Below are 21,539 nucleotides of genomic sequence, written 5' to 3' on the forward strand. Positions count from 1 at the left end.
GTAAGTGTAGGTTATGGAGTTCACCTTTTCTGCCTGCATAGATTCATAAGAAACAGGTTTAATCATAGACAGGTGTACCAAGTAGTGACCTCCTGAAGTTTAATAGCAATGGGGGTCATTACTAACATCTGATAATGAAAGGACTTTTTATTTTGTTTGTAATTTATCATCAGAGCATCTTTTATTTTTATTATTTGTTAAAATGTTTAGCATGACTAAATCTTTTGGTTTAACAAGAAGGTATTTTTTCCCCCTTTGGAAAAAAGGACAATATTTCATACTTTTGAAAGGCATCATGAAACTGTCCTAAATATCAAGTGGGGCATAGTGAAGTCTCCTGTCACGGCCTAAGTTTCTCAGGTTTCTTTGGGAATTCCTTTGGCCAAGGCACACAGAGTCAAAAGATTTATAGACAATTAAACATTCTAGGCCAGACAGGAATGGAGGAGACCAGGCACTCGTTAAAATTTAAAATCATTTCAAGAAATATAAGAATCAAAAACTGAAACCCAAAAATAAGGTTACACTTAAAAAAAATGAAGTGTATAGAATCAAATTATTCTTGGAGAAAGATTGCTTTTATAGACCACTAAGATTAAATATTTTATCATCAGGCCAAAATAACAGGAGAAGAAAAAGTTTAAAAACCTGACAAAAAAAAGCTAAAGGTGAGAGCCGTTACCCCAGGCCTTTCTAAAGGAAGCAAGAGCTGAAAGCAAGATATGACAACAGTTGAATCTCTGAGACAAAAATCTGAGGTGTACGAAAAGAACCTACTCATAGCATTAAAAGCTTTATTGTCTGTAAGCTGGTGAACCAATCCCTTAAAAAAGTTTGGTTTTGACATGAAGACCATTTTTAAGGAAGCCTATTGTAAAAATTTTCTTTTAATTACAGCTTGCCTAATCACACACAAAATTTCATAAATCCCCCTTCACGAACCCTGTTGTGACTTACACAGACCATCAACAATATGCTTTCATATTCTTACTTGTCCTATACTACCTCTTTCTTACGTAACTGGTTCTTTTACCCTAGGACAATAATTTGCCACACAATATTCTTTTTAAACAAAATTACATTTTCATTTATTTATTTATTTCTGAGACAGAGTTTCACTCTTGTCACCCAGGCTAGAGTGCAATGGTGCAATCTCAGATCATTGCAACCTCCACATCCTGCCTCAGCCTCCCAAGTAGCTGGAATTACAGGTACCAGCCACCATGCCCAGTGGAAGAAGGAGTGTATTTTTTTTCTTTCTCACTAGAGAAATGGTTAGGACATTGTTATTGTCTATAGTACCATTTATTTTATTATTATCATTTTTTTTTTGAGGTGCAATGGCGCAATCTCAGCTCACCGCAACCTCCGCCTCCTGGGTTCAGGCAATTCTCCTGCCTCACCTCCTCAAGTAGCTAGGATTACAGGCATGCACCACCATGCCCAGCTAATTTTTTGTATTTTTAGTAGAGACGGGGTTTCACCATGTTGACCAGGATGGTCTCGTTCTCTTGACCTCGTGATTCACTCGCCTCGGCCTCCCAAAGTGCTGGGATTACAGGCGCGAGCCACTGCACCTGGCCAGTAGCATCTTTTCTTATAGTAGGCACACAGATTCTGTCCCTGGGGCAGAAAATCAGGGGCTCTTGTCTGTGTATCCTAGATGCTGATCACACAACACTTTCTCAGGATGGGCAATTCTTATGTGGTGGGGCTTAAGGCAACTGTTAACAGTTGTGCTTTTTGGCTATTTCTTTTTGTTCTTTTTTTTCACCTCTTTCGTCCTGTCTCTTTTGTTCTAAACTGTAAAGGTCACATTTATGGGTTGACTCATAGAGGTTTGAGGTATTATTGTTGCTTTTATAGCTTCCTCCTAATGGATGAAGTAGTGGGTCCCATATAAGGTGCTTGCTCATCTGCTCAGCTCCATGGCCTACCAGGAAAGATGATGGCTTTTAAAAGAGTCTTTGATTAGTGTTACAGCTCTATAGCATGGATCACCATCTCATTGTTTCTCACCAATCACTGCCTCTCACTATCTTGCCATCCCATCAGTTGCCACATCACCACATCTTGTCTGGTCAGCATTCACTGCAGTCTCAGTGATCAGCAGTGGCTTGCCATCTCACCACACAGTAACTGCCATCTCTGCTGTGTCTCACAACTTCATCAGTACTGCCCATCACTTGCTTTCTTTGTCCTTGGAAATGATGTAGGACATGTGACTTTGCAAGTTGGGGCTTAGCCTGTGGGGATCCTTAGCTTTTCCCAGGATAGCATTCAAGGGTAAGCCAGTGTTATTGAACAGGAATCTTTAAATGAACCAGAGCTGCTCCATGCAGAGCAGGGCTAAATCACAGGCAGTGTGCTCAGAATAAACAACATATGGGCTGTTGGCAACTATATTAACACTCATGTAAACCCACTTTAATGTACATGCAAACTGAGGGATGGTCAATGCAAATTGGGGGTTGGTTGTTTAGAACTGTCTAGAAAAGGGGCAGTAACTTCTAGGTTATTGCCATGAAAAAGGGTGGTAACTTTTGAATTTTTGCCATGGCATTTGTAAACTGCCATGAGGCTGGTGGTAGTGTCTTATGATAATGAGCAGGGAAGGCAGCTGAGAATTGCTTTCATAGCCATCTCCTGGTTTCTGTGGTTTCTTCACTTTACCTGTCTGGACAAGATCTTAATTTGGTTAGCAGAGTTGTGACCAGAAAGTAAATCCTGCTGATCTCCTTTCTCATTATCATTCACAGAAACATAGATGAACCTGGAGGGCATTATGTTAAGTGAAACAAGTCAGGCACAGAAAGATAAACACCACATGTTCTCACTCATATGTAGGAACTGAAATAAATTGAATTCATTGAAGTAAAGCGTAGAATCATGTTTTTCTGAACCTGGAAAGGTTAGAGAGGAGGAGGATAGAGAGGGAGGCTGGATAAAAGATACATAAGAGAAATAAGTTCTATTGTTCTATAGTACTGTAGAGTGAATATAATTAACAATTTATTGTATATTTTCATAAGGCTGGAAGATTTTGAATGTTCTCAGAACGAAGAAATAATAAATGTTTGAGGCAATGGACATGCTAATTAACCTAATTTGTTCATTACATATAATCAAAATATAACTGTGTATCCCATAAACATGTATAATTATTATATGTCAACTAAAAAGAAAACAGTATGGACTAAAGAGGTTATTTGAACCTTCTATCATTTCTCTCCCAGTGTTACATGGACAAATGATAATTTATACTCATTCTTTCTAGATGTGTCAATGCTCAAAACAGGAGCAAAGGCATCGGTATGAGGACAACACTAGCCCTAAAGAGTTAACCTATATCTAGGATATCATGAAACCTCACATTCCCAAACAGGTGTTTCTGTTCTAATTCATTAGGACTCACAATGCTTTAGTAGGTATTCCTAAGGATTACTCACTTTCTAAAAGAGTGAAAAGGACATAAATATTTTTTGAGGCAATATACTTCATAAAAATCATAGTAAAAATTTTAAGAATGAAAATCCAAGTACCATGTGTGTTACAAAAGGCTCTAGTTTATCTTTTAAAACAACGACTCTGAAAACATACATAGCACATAAATAACAAAATGTTTTTATGATTGTGTTAAAAAGCATATTACAAACAGAATTTACACAGTGCTTTTGCGTTCTATGAAAATATCCAACTATGAATGTGAATAAATTAGTGAGTTCAAATATTCATTAGAATATAATATTTAAGGGCACGCATTTTGGATTCACCCACAAAAAAAGGTTATTTACTTAACCAGATATGGCTAACTTATATTTTATCTCTTTCTGCTTTGTTTTTATTACTTATGAGGTAGAAATACTAAAAATAGCTAGTCCAAAAGATGGAATGAGATAATGCGTGTAAATTGTTGTGAACAGAAATTGTATCAGAAGAGCATTTCGTACATATTAGATATCTTATATATCATGTGTAGAAACTAAAAGCATATTTTGATAACTATGGCTGTTAATGGTTATATTTAGGTAGTCCAATCTTTGTATTTCCTTTTATTTTTTTTCCGGGTTTTCTAATGCTCTCTAATTAATACGCATTACTTTTTCAACCACAAAAATATCTATTTAAAAATGATCTCTTTAAGTTTCTCTAACTTCCCTTCCACTGAACACTCTGATATGATTTATATTAGGGCTATGTGGGTACATGAAATATATTACTCAAAATAATACAATACAATGCCCTTCATATAAAACTGGAGCTCAGGTGGTATTACTTATGAATAACCTGTCAGCAAGTATATGTCTAAATTTAGAATGTAGCAAGAATACTCAGCTTCCAGTTTTTATCGAATTAGCACCAGAAACAACACCGAAGTGAGTAAACTGAGTTTTCCTTAGGAAATCTTATCAGGTACCAGGCAGATCACATCTCTATTCAGGTAATTGTATTTTATTAAAGGAAAATATCTTAATACACTGAACTTTCCCAGGGGACATAGAGAATAGTTTGTCCTCTAATTTATCGTCCTCCACTATAAATTCGCCAAGAAAATATTCAATAAATATTCTTGACAAAATGCTCCATGAATAAACATTAGGAGCAAATTATACAAATATGTATTATCACAAAGATTTAAACAGGCAACAAATCTATAATGCTGACTGTTAGAGCTCAATTTTTAATGAAACTCTTCCAAGTTTTTCGGCTGATTATCCAGTCTGCTGTGTATTTCCCATATGGTCAAATGCATGGAACCAGCAGACATATGGCCAGGTTAAATAAGCAGTCTTCAGCTGTACACCTCAGTGGAAACGACTGTCAGGCAAGGGCTGGTGGTGAGCATTCATTGATTTGGACTTCCTGTGACTCAGCCACCTAAGAGAATCTATCCTTCTGGGAATAAATTTGCAAATATGAAGTCATTCATAAGCTTTTCTTTGTATTTGGAACTGTAGAATTTATACATACTAATCAAAATTATTGATTGATTACCCTAAGTTTTCCACTGAATACCTAGATATCTAGGTTCCTGCGATGGTTAATTTTATATATTACCTTGACTGCATCCTGGCGTACTCGTATATGTGGTTAAACATTATTCCTGGATATGTCTCAGAGCATGTTTCTGGATAATATTAACATTTAAATCAGTAGACTGAATAAAGCAGATTGACCTCCCTGATGTAGATGAACCTCATCCAATCCATTGAAAGCCTAAATAGAATAAAAGGCTGGGTAAGTATTAATTTTCTTCCCTTAATTGTCTTTCAGCTGGGGCATCAGTCTTGTGACTTTGCACTAGGCCTCAGAAAAGAACTTGACGTCTTACCTCTTTGATTACCAGTTCGCAGAACTTGTCAGTCTTACCTATTTGGTTACCAGTTTGCCTACTGCAGATCTTGAACTCCTCAGCCTCCATAGTCTTATAAACCAGTTTCTCATAAGAAGTCTCTCTCTCTCTCTCTCTCCACACATACACACACACACACACACACACACACACACCTATGTATATATATAGGTTCTGTTTCTCTGAAGAAACATCTGTTCCCATTTTTTCTATCTCTCTGGAGAATGCTAATATGGCTCCTTTCCAGCTTTTGCATTCATTTTCCATAAGAACATCAACATGTTTTATAGCTTACGCTGTCTTAGTTTCCTTATCTGTGAAATCAGATTATTCTATCTATGGTTTATATATCACAGGATTTCACAGATTTTAGTATCAATGAACATAAAGTCAATGAACATAAAAGTGTTTGATATTTGAAAGGTGCTTTGAAAAGTAGGTCATATAATACTAATTATTATAGATTAAATCCAAATTATTCTTACATGCATGTATAAAATACGTTTGTTTAACAATGATGTACAGTGCAATGAAGACATGAAATACATGAAAATTGCTATGGTAACTGAACTGAATCACCAAGAAAGTCCAAGTTTAAGATTATAAATGTTATAAAGTGGCCGCATTGTGTTCTTTTTGCTTAGAATTGACTTGGCTATGCAGGCTCTCTTTTGGTTCCATATGAAGTTCATGGTGTTTTTATCCAGTTCTGTGAAGAAAGTCAATGGTAGCTTGATGGGGATAGCATTGATTCTGTAAATTACATTGGGCAGTATGGCCATTTTCATGATATTAATTCTTCCTAACCATGAACATGGAATGTTTCTCCATCTGTTTGTGTCCTCTCTTATTTCATTGAGCAGTGGTTTGTAGTTTTCCTTGAAGAGGTCCCTTATGTTCCTTGTGAGTTGTATTCCTAGGTATTTTATTCTTTTTGTAGCAATTGTGAATGGCAGTTCGTTCTTGATTTGGCTCTCTTTAAATCTGTTATTGGTGTAGAGGAATGCTTGTGATTTTTGCACATTGATTTTATATCCTGAGACTTTGAAAAATATGGAATGCTTCACAAATTTGTGTGTCATCCTTGCACAGGGGCCATGCTAATCTTCTCTGTATCATTCCAATTTTAGTATATGTGCTGCCGAAGTGAGCATGTCTGTTGTGTTTTATATTCATCAATATATTATCCATTACCTTGTTTCCTTAACTTCTAAAATAATTTCCTGTTTTATTACCTATACATTTACACCAATATTATCAATATGCACCAAAACATACAAATGTATATACCTTATTTTATCTAGCCAGTAATTTATATTTTGACCACTTGGCTTATTTTCCTCTTTATTTTTAATACCATGGATAATAATATTAGTATTTTGCATGAAGCTTTTCTATCTTTTACATTATTTATGCAGGTTGGCTTTCTAGCAAAGTAATTGCTTTGTCAAAAGACATTAGTCTTATTTTTCTAAAATATTTAAAACCTAAAACCAAATGAAAAGATACGTGCATATGACATAAGTCATAGTCAGTCACATTTGATGCAACTCTATGACTTTGGATTTTCCCCAACTATCCTCCAATTAGGCTATAGAAATTCAGTAGGTAAAAATAGTTTCTTATTTAAAAAAAAAAAAAGTTGTGAAATTATCCTTCTGACAAGGAATTATTATTTATTATTATTTTTTGAGCTGGAGTCTCACTCTGTTGCCCAGGCTGGAGCACAATGGCAAGAACTCGGCTCACTGCAACCTCCGCCTCACAGGTTCAAGCTATTCTCCTGCCTCAGCCTCCTGAGTAGCTGGGATTACAGGCACCTGCCACCATGCCCAGCTAATTTTTGTATTTTTAGTAGAGATGGTTTTTTGCCATATTGGTCAGGTTGGCCTGAACTCCTGACCTCAAGTGCTGCACCCTCCTTAGCCTCCCAAAGTTCTGAGATTACAGGTGATAGCCACGGTGCCTAGTCTCTGACAAGGAATTATTAACCAGAATATATAAAGAGCTCAAACAACTCGGGGCTGGGTGCAGTGGCTCACGCCTATAATCCCAGCACTTTGGGAGGCCGAGGCGGATGGATCACGAGGTCAAGAGATTGAGACCATCCTGGTCAACATGGTGAAACCCCATCTCTACTAAAAATACAAAAATTAGCTGGGCATGGTGGCGTGCACCTGTAGTCCCAGCTACTTGGGAGGCCGAGGCAGAAGGATTGCTTGAACCCAGGAGGCGGAGGTTGCAGTGAGCCAAGATCAAGCCGTTGCACTCCACCCTGGGTAACAAGAGGGAAACTCTATGTAAGAAAAAAAAAAAAAGAGCTCAAACAACTCAGTACCACAAAAAAAGCAAATAATCCAATTTAAAAATGGGTAGAAGATCTAAATTTTTAAACAAGACATACAGATTGCCAACTAGTATATAAAAATATTCAACATCGCTAATTACTAAGGAAATGCAAATGACAACCATAATAAGATATCATCCTACCCCAGGTAAAATGGCTTTTATAAAAAGAAAAAGAAAAAAAAAGAAACAGATACTGAAGAGAACATGGAGAAAGGGGAATGAAAATTAGTATAGCCACTATGGAAAACTGTATGGATGTTCTTCAAAATACTAAAAATAGTTCTACCATATGGTTTCATAATTCCACGATTAGGTATATATCCAAAAAATAAAAGAAAATCAATATATTGAAGAGATATCTTCACTCTCACGTTTATTGCAGGACTATTCACACTACCCAAAATATAAAATCAACACAACTGAATATTTTTCAGCCATAGAAAACAACACAGATGAATCTAAAGGTCACTCTGTTAAGTGGAATTAGCCCAGCAGAGAAGGACAAATATCACATGTTCTTACATATGGGAGCGAAAAAGTGGATCATATGACAATAGAGAGGAGGTCTGTGGTTACCAGAGACTGGGAAAGTTAGGGGAGAAGAGAGAATAAAAAGATGTTGATTAATGGGTGTAAAAATACAGTTTGAGAAAATAAATAGGATCTAGTGGTTGATAGATAGTAGGGTGGGTATAGTTTACAATAATCTATTGTACATTTCAAAATAACTAGAAAAGAATAATTTGACTGTTTCTTTGTGGCATAAAGAAAAAATAACATAGTTAAGGTGATGGATTACCCAAGCATATTGATCTGATCTTTACAAATTATATGACTGTATTAAATTATCACATGTATCCCCAAATTGTGTACATCTATGATGTATCAATTAAAAAACAGATAAAATAAATTGATATCATTTTTCCATTCTTGGATTATAAGGGGTAAGTCTGTCTAGGTCCTTAAAATCCAAAGGAAATATCACTCTGTGTATCTAACTGTAATGACCCATTAAATAGTCTGTTCAAAAAGATATTCTGTGCTCACTTCAATTTCTACCTGATTATTTCATTCCTATTAATAATATTTTAAATGTTTGAATTAATATGGCAGAACAAAACAATTAGCTAAAGTCACTAGAATATATCAAATCAATTTCTACATTATGGTGTAAAATAAATGTGATATTCTATCATGTTTATTAACTGATTATAGTAGAGACTTCAAGTAGATAATACTATGTATGCAAACTTCAGGCATTGTTTAATTTTAAATATTTTTAAGAACATGTAGTTACACTATATGCATAGTTTTGTGTATCTGTATGTATGTGAATACTCTTTTTGATCATAATCATGTCATCCTAAAACAAATCTTAGTTTAAATACATCAACCAATGACTTCTATTAATTAATTAAGTAAATCACTTGTTCTGTACCAGATTCCCTATCATCTTCTAAGTATATAAGATTAATTTATAATAACAAGCATAATTTTTGTTAAATTTATTCTTTCCATGGGGACCTCAAGTGCATTATTTCAATCCTCATATCTACCCCATGATGCAGTAACGTTGCTATCCTTGTCACAGGTAAGAAAACTTAACAGTCACTTGTCCAACATAATAGAGCTAGTAATTGGATAAATAAAGATATTCAAGTCACGACTATGTGGTTGCAAGTGACAGGCATATAAATTGAACTATGGTGGAAATTTGGTAATAGCTTTATTGGAGGGTGTATCAATAACTTATTGCTGAGCACGATCCACCTTAAAACGTAGTTACTTAGGAAAAACAAGAAAGAAAAGAGACACAAGGAAACTTAGAGGTGCTGGATATGTGTATTACTTTGACTGTAGCAATGGCATGAGTGTTTGCATATGTCCAAACTCTCATATTAATTATTTTTATTTGTTAAAAAATTGAGTATGTTGTATTTTGTGAGTACATAGTAGGTTTATATATTTATGGGGTATATGAGATGTTTTGATACAGACATATAAAGTGAAATAATTACATCATGGAGTATATAGAGTATCTGTCTCCTCAAGCATTTATCCTCTATGTTACAAATAATCCACTTACACTCAAGTTATTTTTAAATGTACAATTAAGTTATTATTGACTATAGTCACTTCATTGTGCTACAAATCTTATGTCTCATTCATTCTAACTATTTTTTTGTACCCATAAACCATCCCCACTTACTTCACCCCAACCCCCACCACTGCCCTTCCTGGACTCTGGAAACCATCCTTCTACTCTCTATGTCCATTAGTTCAATTGATTTCATGTTTAGATCCCACAATTAAGCTAGAATATGTGGTGTTTGTCTTTCTGTGCCTGGCTTATTTCACTTAATGATTCATGTTTTATTGGTTCATCATTTACTTTTTCTACTAAAGACAGGAGAAGTTTGCATACCCTAATTATAGTGTTATACGATTTGTGTCTTCTGTGTGCTTACTACTATCAGTGAATTTTGCACCTTCAGATGTTTTCTTCTTGCTCATTAACATCCTTTTCTTTCAGATTGAAGAGCTCCCTTTATTTAGCATTTCTTGTAGAACAGGGCTGATGCTGTTGAAAGCCCTCAATTTTTGTTTGTCTGGGAAGGTCTTTATTTCTCCTTTATGCTTGAAGGATATTTTTACCAGATATACTATTCTAGGGTAAAAGGTTTAGTTTTTTTTTCCTTCATCACTTTGAATACATCATTATGCCACTGTCTTCTGACATGTAAGATTTCCACTGAAAAATTTGCTGCCAGACATACTGAAGCTTAATGGTATCTGTTCGTATCTCTTGCTGCTTTTAGGATCCTTTGTTTATTCTTGGTCATTGGGAGTTTGGTTACTAAATGCCTTGAGATAGTCTCACTTTGGGTTAAATATACTTGGTGTTCCATAACCTTCCTGTACTTGGATATTAATATCTTTCTCTAAGTTTGGAAAGTTCTCTGTGATTATCCCATTGAATAGCATTTTTATCCCTACCTCTTTCTCTACATCCTCCTTCAAGCCAGTAAGTCGTAGGTTTGCTCTTTTGAGGCTATTTTCTAGATTTTGTAGGCATGTTTCATTGTTTTTTATTCCTTTTTATCTCCTCTGCCTGTGTAGTTTCAAATAGCCTGTCTTCAAGCTCACGAATTATTTCTTCTGGTTGGTCAGTTCTGCTATTAAAAGGCTCTGCTGCATCCTTCAGTATTCCAATTGCATTTTTCAGCTTCAGAAATTCTGTTGATTATTTTTAATTATTTTAATGTCTTTGTTACATTTATCTGATAGCATTGTGAATTCCCTCTCTGTGTTACCTTAAGTTTTGTTGAGCTTCTTCAACACAGCTATTTTGAATTCTTTGTCTGAAAGGTTGCATATTTCTGTTTCTCCCATTTAGTTATTCAGTTCATTTGATGAGGTCATGTTTCCCTGGTTGGTGTTGATAACTGTAGATGTTCTTTGGTGTCTGGGCATTGAAGAGTTAGGTATTTACTGCAGTCTTTGCTGTCTGACTGTCTGAGCTTACTTGTACTCATTCTTCTTGGGAAAACTTTCCAGATATTATAAAGGAATTGGGTATTGTTATATAAGCTGTATCTGCTTTAGGGGGCACCCAAGCCCAGTAATACTGTGGTTCTTACAGACTCATTGAGGTACTGTCTTGATTATATTGGACAAGATCCAGGAAAATTTTTTGGATTGCCAGACAGAGACTCTTGTTCCTTTTTCTTACTTTCTCCCAAATGAATGGAGCTTCTCTCTGTTCTGTGTCACCAAAAGTCACCATAAGTACCCATGTGGCCACCGTCACTATTACTGCAGTGATGATTAAGTCAGACCTGAAGCCAGAACAGCACTGGGTGATAACCAAGGTCTGCTGTGACCACTCCCCAGCTGCTGCCTATGTCCACTGCCTCAAGGCTCTACAGTAAGCTGGTGGCAAAGTCAACAAGGTTTATGTCCTTCCCTTTGTAGCAGTGAGTTCTCCCAGGCCCTAGAGGAGTCAAGAGGTGCCATGTGCTGTGTGGGAATCAAAGATTAGAGTCAAAAACCTTAGAAGTATATCTGGTGTTGTATTGTAGTGTGGCTGAGCTGGCACTCAAACCACAAGATGAAGTCCTTCCCACTCTTCCTTCCCTTTCCAAAGGCAGAGGATCCTCATCCCATGGCCACTGCCACCACAGGCCATGGTGAGTATTGCCGTACGACCACTGATGTTCCCTTAACACCCAAAGACTCTTAAGTCAGCTTGTGGTGAATGCTGCCTGGCCTGGAACTCACTTCAGGATAGTGGCCTCCTCTCTGGCCCAGGGTATGTCGGAAAATGCTGTGTAAGAGTCCAGTCCTAAATCAGGGACTTCACTTAGTGCTGTACCTTCCTGTGGCCATGCTGGTACCTAAGGGGCAAGACAAAGTTCCCTTACTCTTCTCTCTTCTTTTCTAAAAAAAAAGGAGTTTCACCCTATAGACACCACTGCTAGGAATGTGCTGAGTCTCACCTGAATCCAGCAGGTCAGGGGCTCACCTGAGGCCCTCCATGTAGTACCTGGGTATCACTGTTAGTTATTCAGGGTACAAAGGCTCTTCAGTTAGCATATGATGAATGCTGCCAGGACTGGGTCTTTCTCTTCAAAGCAGTGGGTTTTCTTCTGGCCCAGGGTGTGTCTAAAAATGTCATTCAGCAGCTAGGGTCTGGAATAGGTTCCTCCCAACTCTGACTGCTACCCTATCTTACTGTGGCTAAGATGGTATCCAAGATGCAAGACGAAGTTCTCCTCAAGTGGAAGGAAGGGGAGTTCCCTTGTGGAGCCATGAGCTGTGCAGCTGGGTTTGCAAGAGGGGTGATGCCATTGTTCCCAAAGCCACCCCTGTGTGTATCTCAGTAGGTTGTGTGACCTCCCGAGTCCATTGGTCCTTGGCCTTGTTCAGCACTAGCACTCACCTAAGAGTTACAGTTCTTATGGTCTAGACTGCTTTTCAAGTTTACTCAGAGACCCAGAGCCCTTCAGCCCATGGTAGCAAGGTTTGTAGAAGCTCAGGTTCTAAACAGTGGGATCGATGATTCCCCTGTGGCTATGGCTGCTTCAAATGCTCCCTCTGTGGGTCAGAGTCAGCTGAGTTTCTTCCAGTTGTTCTTTCTGCTCTAACAGGACAGCACCGAGTTCAATGCCTCACAATTGCTATGCTCTCCCTTTGCCAGTGCCGGGAGACACTCTGAGCACCATGCTGCGGTTTCTGGGGGTGGGGGTGGTATGGCATTCGTGATTCAGGACTGTTTTTTCAACTTCAGTGTCTTTTTTTTTTTTTTTTTTTTAAGGTAATATGCAGTTAAAACCAGGTACTATGAGTGCTCACTTGATTTTTGTTTTTTATGAAGGTTTTCTTTTTGAGCGTGTGTAGATAGTTGTTAAATTGGTGTCTTTGTGTGGGTGGGGCAATCAGGGGAGCCTTCTTTTCAGCCATTTTGCTCCACCCTTTAATTGGCTATTTTTAGAATAACTAATAAAGGTAAAATTAAAAGAGAGCAAAAGTAAGAATGAACAAGCAAGAGAAAAATAAATTAGCAATAGTGTAAAATGAAGGATTTACTGTTAGGGATTCAGAGAAACACCTCCAAGCGGGTTTGTGATTAAAACACTGAATGCTTCTGGGAGCACAAAAGGCTTGCCTGCCCTAGCTTGTTCTTATCCAGACAAGACATGGGCAGCTTCATTCTCTGGCATTGAATATAAAGTTTATCATCAAGGGGTTGCCTCTTAGCAATGTCATTCTAAGAAAACCAGTGAAGAAAGTTGGATGTCACCCCAGTTTGGGAATAATTACTAAGTATGTTTTCACCACGTTACTTTGTCACTTAAAGTGTTAACTTCCTCTGAGCTACTATTTCAGTTTATCTCCATAACCTATTATATTCTATCCTCTTAAATGGAATTATATTTTGACACTACGCAAAAGCCGTTAAAACAACTAGTAAAACATTTCAAACTAAATGCATGCAACCATTTTATTTCTCAGGAAATGTGTAACACTAAGATGAATACTAATCATTGTGGATTCATGGTGTATTAAGTAGTTCTGAAATAGTTTATCAAGAAAAAAATTTAGAGGAGATGTCTTCTGAAGGATGTTAAGCCTAAAGTCCAATTTGCTAAATCTTTCATTCAGGAGGAAAATAGGAAGCAATTGCAATGGATGCAGCAGGGATGCTAAGTTGTACAGAATTGTTCTTACCATTAAATAAACAACCCAACTAAACATTTCTTTTAAAGTAAGAGGCCAGGAAAAATGCATTCAATTTAGGACCCATACTCAAGCATCTGGACCTTTAAAAAAGAGAGCTAAAATTTGTCAAACTTTTTCTGTTCATAGATAAGAAAAATTTTTCATGGATGTAGTAGAAGTCACAGGTGAGATTGGGACTTACTGTCTGCTTCATCCGGGAATCTCTTTTGGGTGGATTTTAGGATTTTAAACATTATTAAATACTAATAGTGACATTTGCCACTTGGTGTTTAATATGTAGTAGTTCACATATTAACTCCTCCGGGAAGAATGTACATCTTCAAAAGCTAAGAAAATGACAAATATAATATGGCAGAAAGAACAAGTCAGTTTTTACAGAGTATATCTACTCCTTCAAACAAAAAATCTCAGTGCCTATCAAGTATCTCATTGTTCTCTGTAAAGTAAATGATACTGTTAAGACACATACTGCTGCAGCTCTTCCGATTCAATGTATTTTCTCTGTGATTAAAGAACTAAGGTTAGGCAAATTTAACATCTTAGCACTATTCTATTCTGACACTTTGTTCCCTTTTTCTAAGAAATGGAATATAAATGTACATCTGCTCCAATTTTCTACTCAGACTGGACCTCTTCAAGTTCTTTTTCACCACATCATTAGAAGCTATGTCTGACTCATTTCTATCTTTCTTGTATGATGAGTCTTTCTTGAATATGTGTTGCTTCTCCAGAGAAACAGTAATCTCCTAAAGAGTAGCAATAACCATATTTAATATATAGCTGGGTTCTTTGCAATAGGGTATCGTTTTATTTTGTTTCTACTTTTTTTCTTTGATTTGTTTTTTTTTAAGTTTTACACCCATGATGCCTTGAGTTTGAATCAAAACTCTAATGTTTACCACTTGTGTGAGCCATGTGTAATTATTTTTTCTGAAGGCTCAGTATTTCAGCTTTTCTGTCTGTAAAATAAAGATTACTATTATACATAATTCTTAGGGTTTTGTAAGTATAAAATGATATTATACCTGTAAAGTGCTTTAAAAAGTGTCTAGTACATGCTAGGCATTGAAATAATATTGCAAATTTGTATTAACTTGACAACACTCTAATTAAGCATTACATATGTATATGTAATAATAATAATCCTCCATTGTAGCAGACCTGGGATATATATTGGTAGAAAGTTTGAAATAATTATACTATTAATGATCTATTTGGCACTGACACTTGAATATATCTGACACTAATGCACAAATATTTAATGTTTAAAGACCAAAGTAGTACTTCTTTTTAGGTTCAGAACAGTTCCATCCTGTCTCCACTGTATCATTGCAACTCTAACCCTACATGTTATGTAAATCTCGGAGCAAACATTATATCCTGATGCCCCAAAGTCTCTAATTTTTCAATTATCTATTTTTTTTCTGATTTTCTCTCCCACTAACTTTTTGAATCCAATTTTAATTCTACCTTTCCTCTGTTCTATTTTCTCTCACTCTTAAAAAGGAAATCCAGTGATCTTTCTTAACTTCTTGCTACTTGTTAAGATGAATTTTTCATATTGACCTTATATTAGGGTATTATTTATCTAACAGTACAGTCATGTGCTGCACACTAATGTTTTGGTCAACTATGGACCACATACATAATGCTGTTTCCATAAGATTTTAATGGAGCTGAAAAATTCCTATTACCTAGAGATGTCATAGCACAATGCATTTCTGAGGTATTTGTAGTGATTTACAGTAAATAAATCTATTGCATTGCCAGGCACGTAACAAACAGTCTTAACACAATTGTGTAGGGTACAAAACACTTGATAATGATAATGAACAACTGCTTCTGGTTTATGTGTTTATAATACTACATGTTTTATTATTGCTTTAGTGTATATCTCTTCTATTTATTAAAAAAATGTTAGCTGTAAAACAACTTCAGGCAGGTCCTTCAGAAACTATTTCCGGGCCAGGTGTGGTCACTCACACCTGTAATCCCAGCACTTTGGGAGGCTCAGGAGGGTGGATCACAAGCTCAGGAGTCAAGACCAGCCTGGCCATTACGGTGAAACCCTGTCTCTACTAAAAATACAAAAAATTATTCTGGCATGGTAGTGAGTACCTGTAGTCTCAGCTACTTGGGAGGGTGAGGCAGGAGAATTGCTTGAACCTGGAGGCGGAGGTTGCAGTGAGCAGAGATGGCGCCACAGTACTCCAGTGTATGGGTGACTGAGCGAAACTCTAAATAAATAAATAAATAGATTTAGTACATGTTGTGTAGCTCAAGTGTAAAGTGTTTATAAATCTATAGTAGTGTACAATAATGTCTAGCTCTTCATATTCACTCACTGACTCACCAAAGAAACTTCCAGTCATGCAAACTTCATTCATTGTAAATGCCAAATACAGGTGTACCACTTTAAATCTTCGGTACCATTATTTTTTATTGTATATTTAGATGCCTAAATGCTTCGTTGTATTATAATTGCCTACAGTATACAGTACAGTAATATGCTATACATGCTTCTAACCCAGGAGCAACATGCTATACCATATACCCAGGTATATAGTAGACTATCCATCTAGGTCTGTGTAAGTACACACTACGATATTTGCACAATGACAAAATTGCCTAATGATGCATTTCTCAGAATGTATCTAATGTATGATAATATTCTATTAAACATGAACTCATAGAGAAGCAAAGAAGAGATAGTCAATGGCACTGCTATTAAAACACACAGAGTATATATAAGGTTACTTGTACTTCTCAATAAAGTAAATAGACACCTAGTTCATAAAGGTGTCAGAATGTGTCCAAGACTGTGGTTACTGTGACATTTAACAGGAAGCATTTATTAGCTTTTAAGCACAGAAAGGAAAGGAGATATCTCTGTAAGTATTATTATCATGTGAAATCCCTCAAGAATTGCTTTACTGCTTAGTGGCTGCAGTGTACTGCCTCCTCCTCATGTTGCTGTTATACATGGACAGATTAATTTCTGTCTGGTGCTTTGGCGCTCCATTAGATCGTTTTTGATGACTAAACTAACTTGTAAGACCTTTTTATTGAATTTTCCAGGCAGCCAGAGGACTTGCCAAAGGGATTTTTGTATAAGAGCCAAGGCTTTTTATTATATAGTGATTTCACACATGGTCTAGTGAGAGAAGACCTTTAATTTTTGCCTTGTAGAGGCCACTACACCACAAAATGGGGAGATGAGACATTGACAAATTTCTCTTGATATTTCTCAAGGATGTTCTGGTCTGTGGATAGTTCTTAGTTGAATGAACTTTCTGTGAGGGGAGGTGGACATTGAGATTTCCTATACCTTCATCCTTCATGTCAATCAAAGTCTCTTGATATTTCTGTTGCAGAGATTATTGGGATGTCTAATGGTATATAGCAAATACCCGCTATGAACTAGGTACTGTGCTGTAAGTATCCATTTGTTATTTCAAAGCATCCTCATACCAATCATAAAACAGTAAGTAACATTACTACAATATTACAGAAAAGTAGAGCAACCCAATTCAGAGATTTGGATAACATGAAACAGATCTGAATGTGCATATTTTTGAGTTTCAGGTGAGTTTTAATAGAAGACCTCTTTTACTATTCAAATGGTAAAATTATACCATCTTATATCTGATAACTGTAGCCAAGGTTATTAGAAAAATAACAGCAGGAATTGGTTGTTGATTTAAGGATTTTGCTTTATAATGTACTTTCTTCTGAAGTGAGTAGTCAGTACCTAATTTGAAAAATATGCACATGCATTAATGTATAAAGACGAAAATGATAATTAGCCAAATCCTACCATTCAGAACTAATTAAAGGCATTCTTTGCTTTGTATGTTTTCAATAGGGACATTTCAGTTCCAATGCCTTATTAAAATGACACACCAGTCTCTCAACAACACAGTTCAAATGTCAGTTACCACAGTCTATTGACTGTGAGCAATTGGATAAAATACAAACTTCACTGTTAATTCTTGAGTCCACAAATCACTACATGAATGGCAAATGTGCATCATGATTCAGGGATCAATCACATTACTTCTTTTCACATTTGGCAGTGACTGGACACTGCACATCTATTTTTTAGGTCATGCATAGAAAGAAAGTTATGTAATTGTGTTGCTTTCTTATCTGCCAGTGATGAACCCAAGTAACATTTTACAAAATCTGATAATCAAAAGAAAGAATTAAGGCTGGGCACGGTGGCTCACATCTGCAATCCCAGCACTTTGGGAGGCCACGGCAGGCAGATCATGAGATCAGGAGTTCAAGACCCATCTGGTCAACATAGTGAAACCCCATCTCTACTAAAAATACAAAAAATTAGCCAGGTGTGATGACACGTGCCTATAGTCTCAGCTACTTGAGAGGCTAAGGCAGGGGAATCACATGAACCTGGGAAGTGGAGGTTGCGGTGAGCTGAGATCACACCATTGACTCTATCGTGGTGAGTCTGTGATAGTGTGAGACTCCAAAAAAAGAAAAAGAAAGAAAGAAAGAAAAGAATGAATCAATGAATTAGGTAACAAGGATGGATGTGCAGAAAAGAAACAAAAAGTGATAGCAACGAAACTGAAACTGGATTTGATTAGAATATTTGGGGTGTTGAAAAATGAGAACACGTGGACTCAGGAAGAGGAGCATCACTCACTGAAGGCAGTTGACAGGGGCTAGGGGAGGGATGGAGAAGTGGGAAGAGAGGGGAGGGATAACATGGGGAGAAATGCTGGATATAGTATGCACCTATGCAACAACCCTGCCTGACTTGCACATGTACCCCAGAACCTAAAGTAAAATAAAATAAAATAAAATAAAAAGAAAATGGCAATAGCAAAGTGATGAATATCCTGGAGGAAGTAACAATATGTACACAAGACGGCAGAAATGTTTACCACTCTTTGCTTGAATTGAAAATAAAATGAAATTACAGAATAAACAGCTGACCATGGGAAAACGGTCACTGCCACAGTTTAAGAGACTCCGGATATGCAGTCAGGGAAACTTAGTGAAGGTAAATTTACTATCATACATGAGGAATGTGGCTGTGACAACAAAGATGAAACTAACCCAGAGGAAATGATGCTCACAAAAACTTCACTGTAAAAGAGTAGTTCCTTCAAAAGTATAGTTCAGAGCATTTTATGACATATAAAGCATGAAGAATAAAGTGTTGGAAAATGATGCAAACTTGGAAAGGTCTATCATAATTTATTAAGGCATACAAAAGATACCCCGTATGATAAATTATACAAGAAAAAGAAAATAAGCACAGTCAGACTACACCTGACCAGTTTATTTTTTAGCATGGAATAAAACATTTTAATGGATGAGTCCCTAGTGTTTTAATTAGAGTACACAAAATAAATCTCAATTTACTACTTTCTTTTTATTTGCTAGATATATCTGTGATCAAAAGCAAGAGAGTTTTCATCATTTTCACAATTTTTATAATGATCACAAACAATCACAACTTTTCCAACTGATTATTAAGACCACTTTTCTTTCTTTTTTTTTTCATATGAGACAAAGTCTTGCTTTGTCTGGAGTGCAATGGTGCAATCTCAGCTCATTGTAACCTCTGCCTACCAGGTTCAAGCGATTCCCCTGCCTCACCCTCCTGAGTAGCTGGGATAACAGACGTGGGCCACTATGCCAAGCTAATTTTTGTATTTTTAGTAAAGATGGGGTTTCAACATTTTGGCCAGGCTGGTCTTGAACTCCTGATATGATCAATCTGCCTCGGCCTCCCAAAGTGCTGAGATTACAGGCATGAGCCACCATGCCTAGCCCCAATTTTTACTTTCTATGTGCATGGATATGTTTGTGGCTCTGCACTACTGTCCAAACTGAGGACATCTGGTACTGTATAAAACGAGGTTGTTCTCATGACCAGAGTCCACTTAATTTTACCCTAGAAGACCTCATCTGTGTTGGAACATTTGCATTCATCCATGGCTGTTCACTGGCTTTGGGTTGCATGGTCTAGCTATATCTAGGGACTCTTGACACTTAGGGTCTGTCTCCAACCCAAAGCTATGTTAATTATGATGCATAACTCTAACAGCTACATGTTCTCCACTGCAGGAGCCATTTTGAATCTCCCTGGAAATAATCGCTTACTTCTTTGTTCCAAATGACAACTAGATTTCTCTTTGTTTCCCAGTGCTACACGACCTTTCTTGCACAAAGACACTAAAGAATTGACTGCTATTACCAATCACTTCATATTAAATCATTTTGATAATTTTGATGTGCTACACAAATTGCATCATTATTTATTTTGCTTTGTTCAATGAAAATTGTTACATAGGCTTTCATTTTTAAAGGAATTACTACTCCTTAATACTGATACTGCACTGGCTATATGAAAAGACATCATGTGACTGAATCGTAATTAGTTTCTTTTTGATGTCTTAGGTGGATTTAGATTTTAATAATTCTAAATATGACTGCAGAAACCATCTTTTTCTTCAAATTGTTCATATTTGAGATTATTTCCTAACTGATATTATTAAGTTAAAAAGCATAAACATAAGAATATATATATATACTAAACATATTTTTCTGGTAGTATACTTTTAATTTCCTTTGCTTTAAAAAAACCACATCACATTCTGGGTGAGTTTTTTCTAACAGGATCTGAATCCCTCTGCTCATAATGGAATAATAGTTGACAAAAATAATGTGGCAGGATTTTGTTTCTTCTGCTTTCAACCTGCACATAGAGTAGCAAGCAGAAGCAGTGAAAGGAAGCTCATTTTCTTATTGCTATTTAATAAAGGAGTATTTCAAAGCAGAATACTATTGTATGCAAGTTACTGCAACCAAGGTAAAAAAATCCACATTGGAATCACAGTTCCAAAATATGTGACTGAGAATACATGTTTTGGCATTTTTTTAATTCTTAAGTTCAAGAGAAAAGATGTAATATTTTCTTATTCATTTTTATCAATTAAAGAAACAAACTGAAAAGTATTTGCAGATTAAATCTTTCTAAATATATATTCCTTCATCTATTGGCAGAACTAGTTTATCTGCTTTTCTGCTTGTATAGAATCCATTTGCTTGTCAGCTCCAAAGAAATGCCTACTAATCACTAATACGTCACTGTTCCACTCATTTGAGGCTCAGGATTAATATGAGGCATTGAAAACCAAATCAAAATATTTTACAATAGCAAATAGAATAGAGAAATAATTTTGTAAACATTTAGAAGACTTTTATTGCCTTGAAGTGAAAGTATTTTATCCTATAATTTAACAAGGGTTTGCTAACTCTTTACTATGTATATCAATCATAATTATTTAAAATATTCTTGTAAAAGAGGAAGTCCTGTATGAACAAACATGATCCGAGCCTTCTGCCCACAGTCACATACTGACTCATCAAAATGATTATCAAAGCTTCTGGATCACCTGTTCACCTGTTGCTTCATTTTTCATTTCCTCTTAGTTTCTTTTTCACCTTAAAATATTGATTATTAAATATCATGTATGAAAAATCGAAGAGGCTCTGTAAGATCTTATTTTTATGAAAGATAATATATTTATATACTTATTAGAAATGAGTATCCAGC

At 36.2% G+C, this 21,539-nt stretch overlaps 1 long non-coding RNA gene and 1 other non-coding gene across 2 annotated transcripts in view; both read right to left on the reverse strand.

Annotated features, from left to right (window-relative positions):
• LOC144580583 (uncharacterized) overlaps nucleotides 1-21,539 on the reverse strand; it is a 514,841-nt gene that overhangs the window by 122,433 nt on the left and 370,869 nt on the right. The gene's annotated exons all lie outside the window — the stretch shown is intronic.
• Nucleotides 6,401-6,507, reverse strand: LOC118149838 (U6 spliceosomal RNA). Its single transcript, XR_004737548.1, has one exon. It is a non-coding gene; the product is annotated as a U6 spliceosomal RNA (small nuclear RNA).

This window comes from Callithrix jacchus, chromosome 20 (assembly GCF_049354715.1).
Source record: "Callithrix jacchus isolate 240 chromosome 20, calJac240_pri, whole genome shotgun sequence".
Lineage (NCBI taxonomy): Eukaryota > Metazoa > Chordata > Mammalia > Primates > Cebidae > Callithrix > Callithrix jacchus.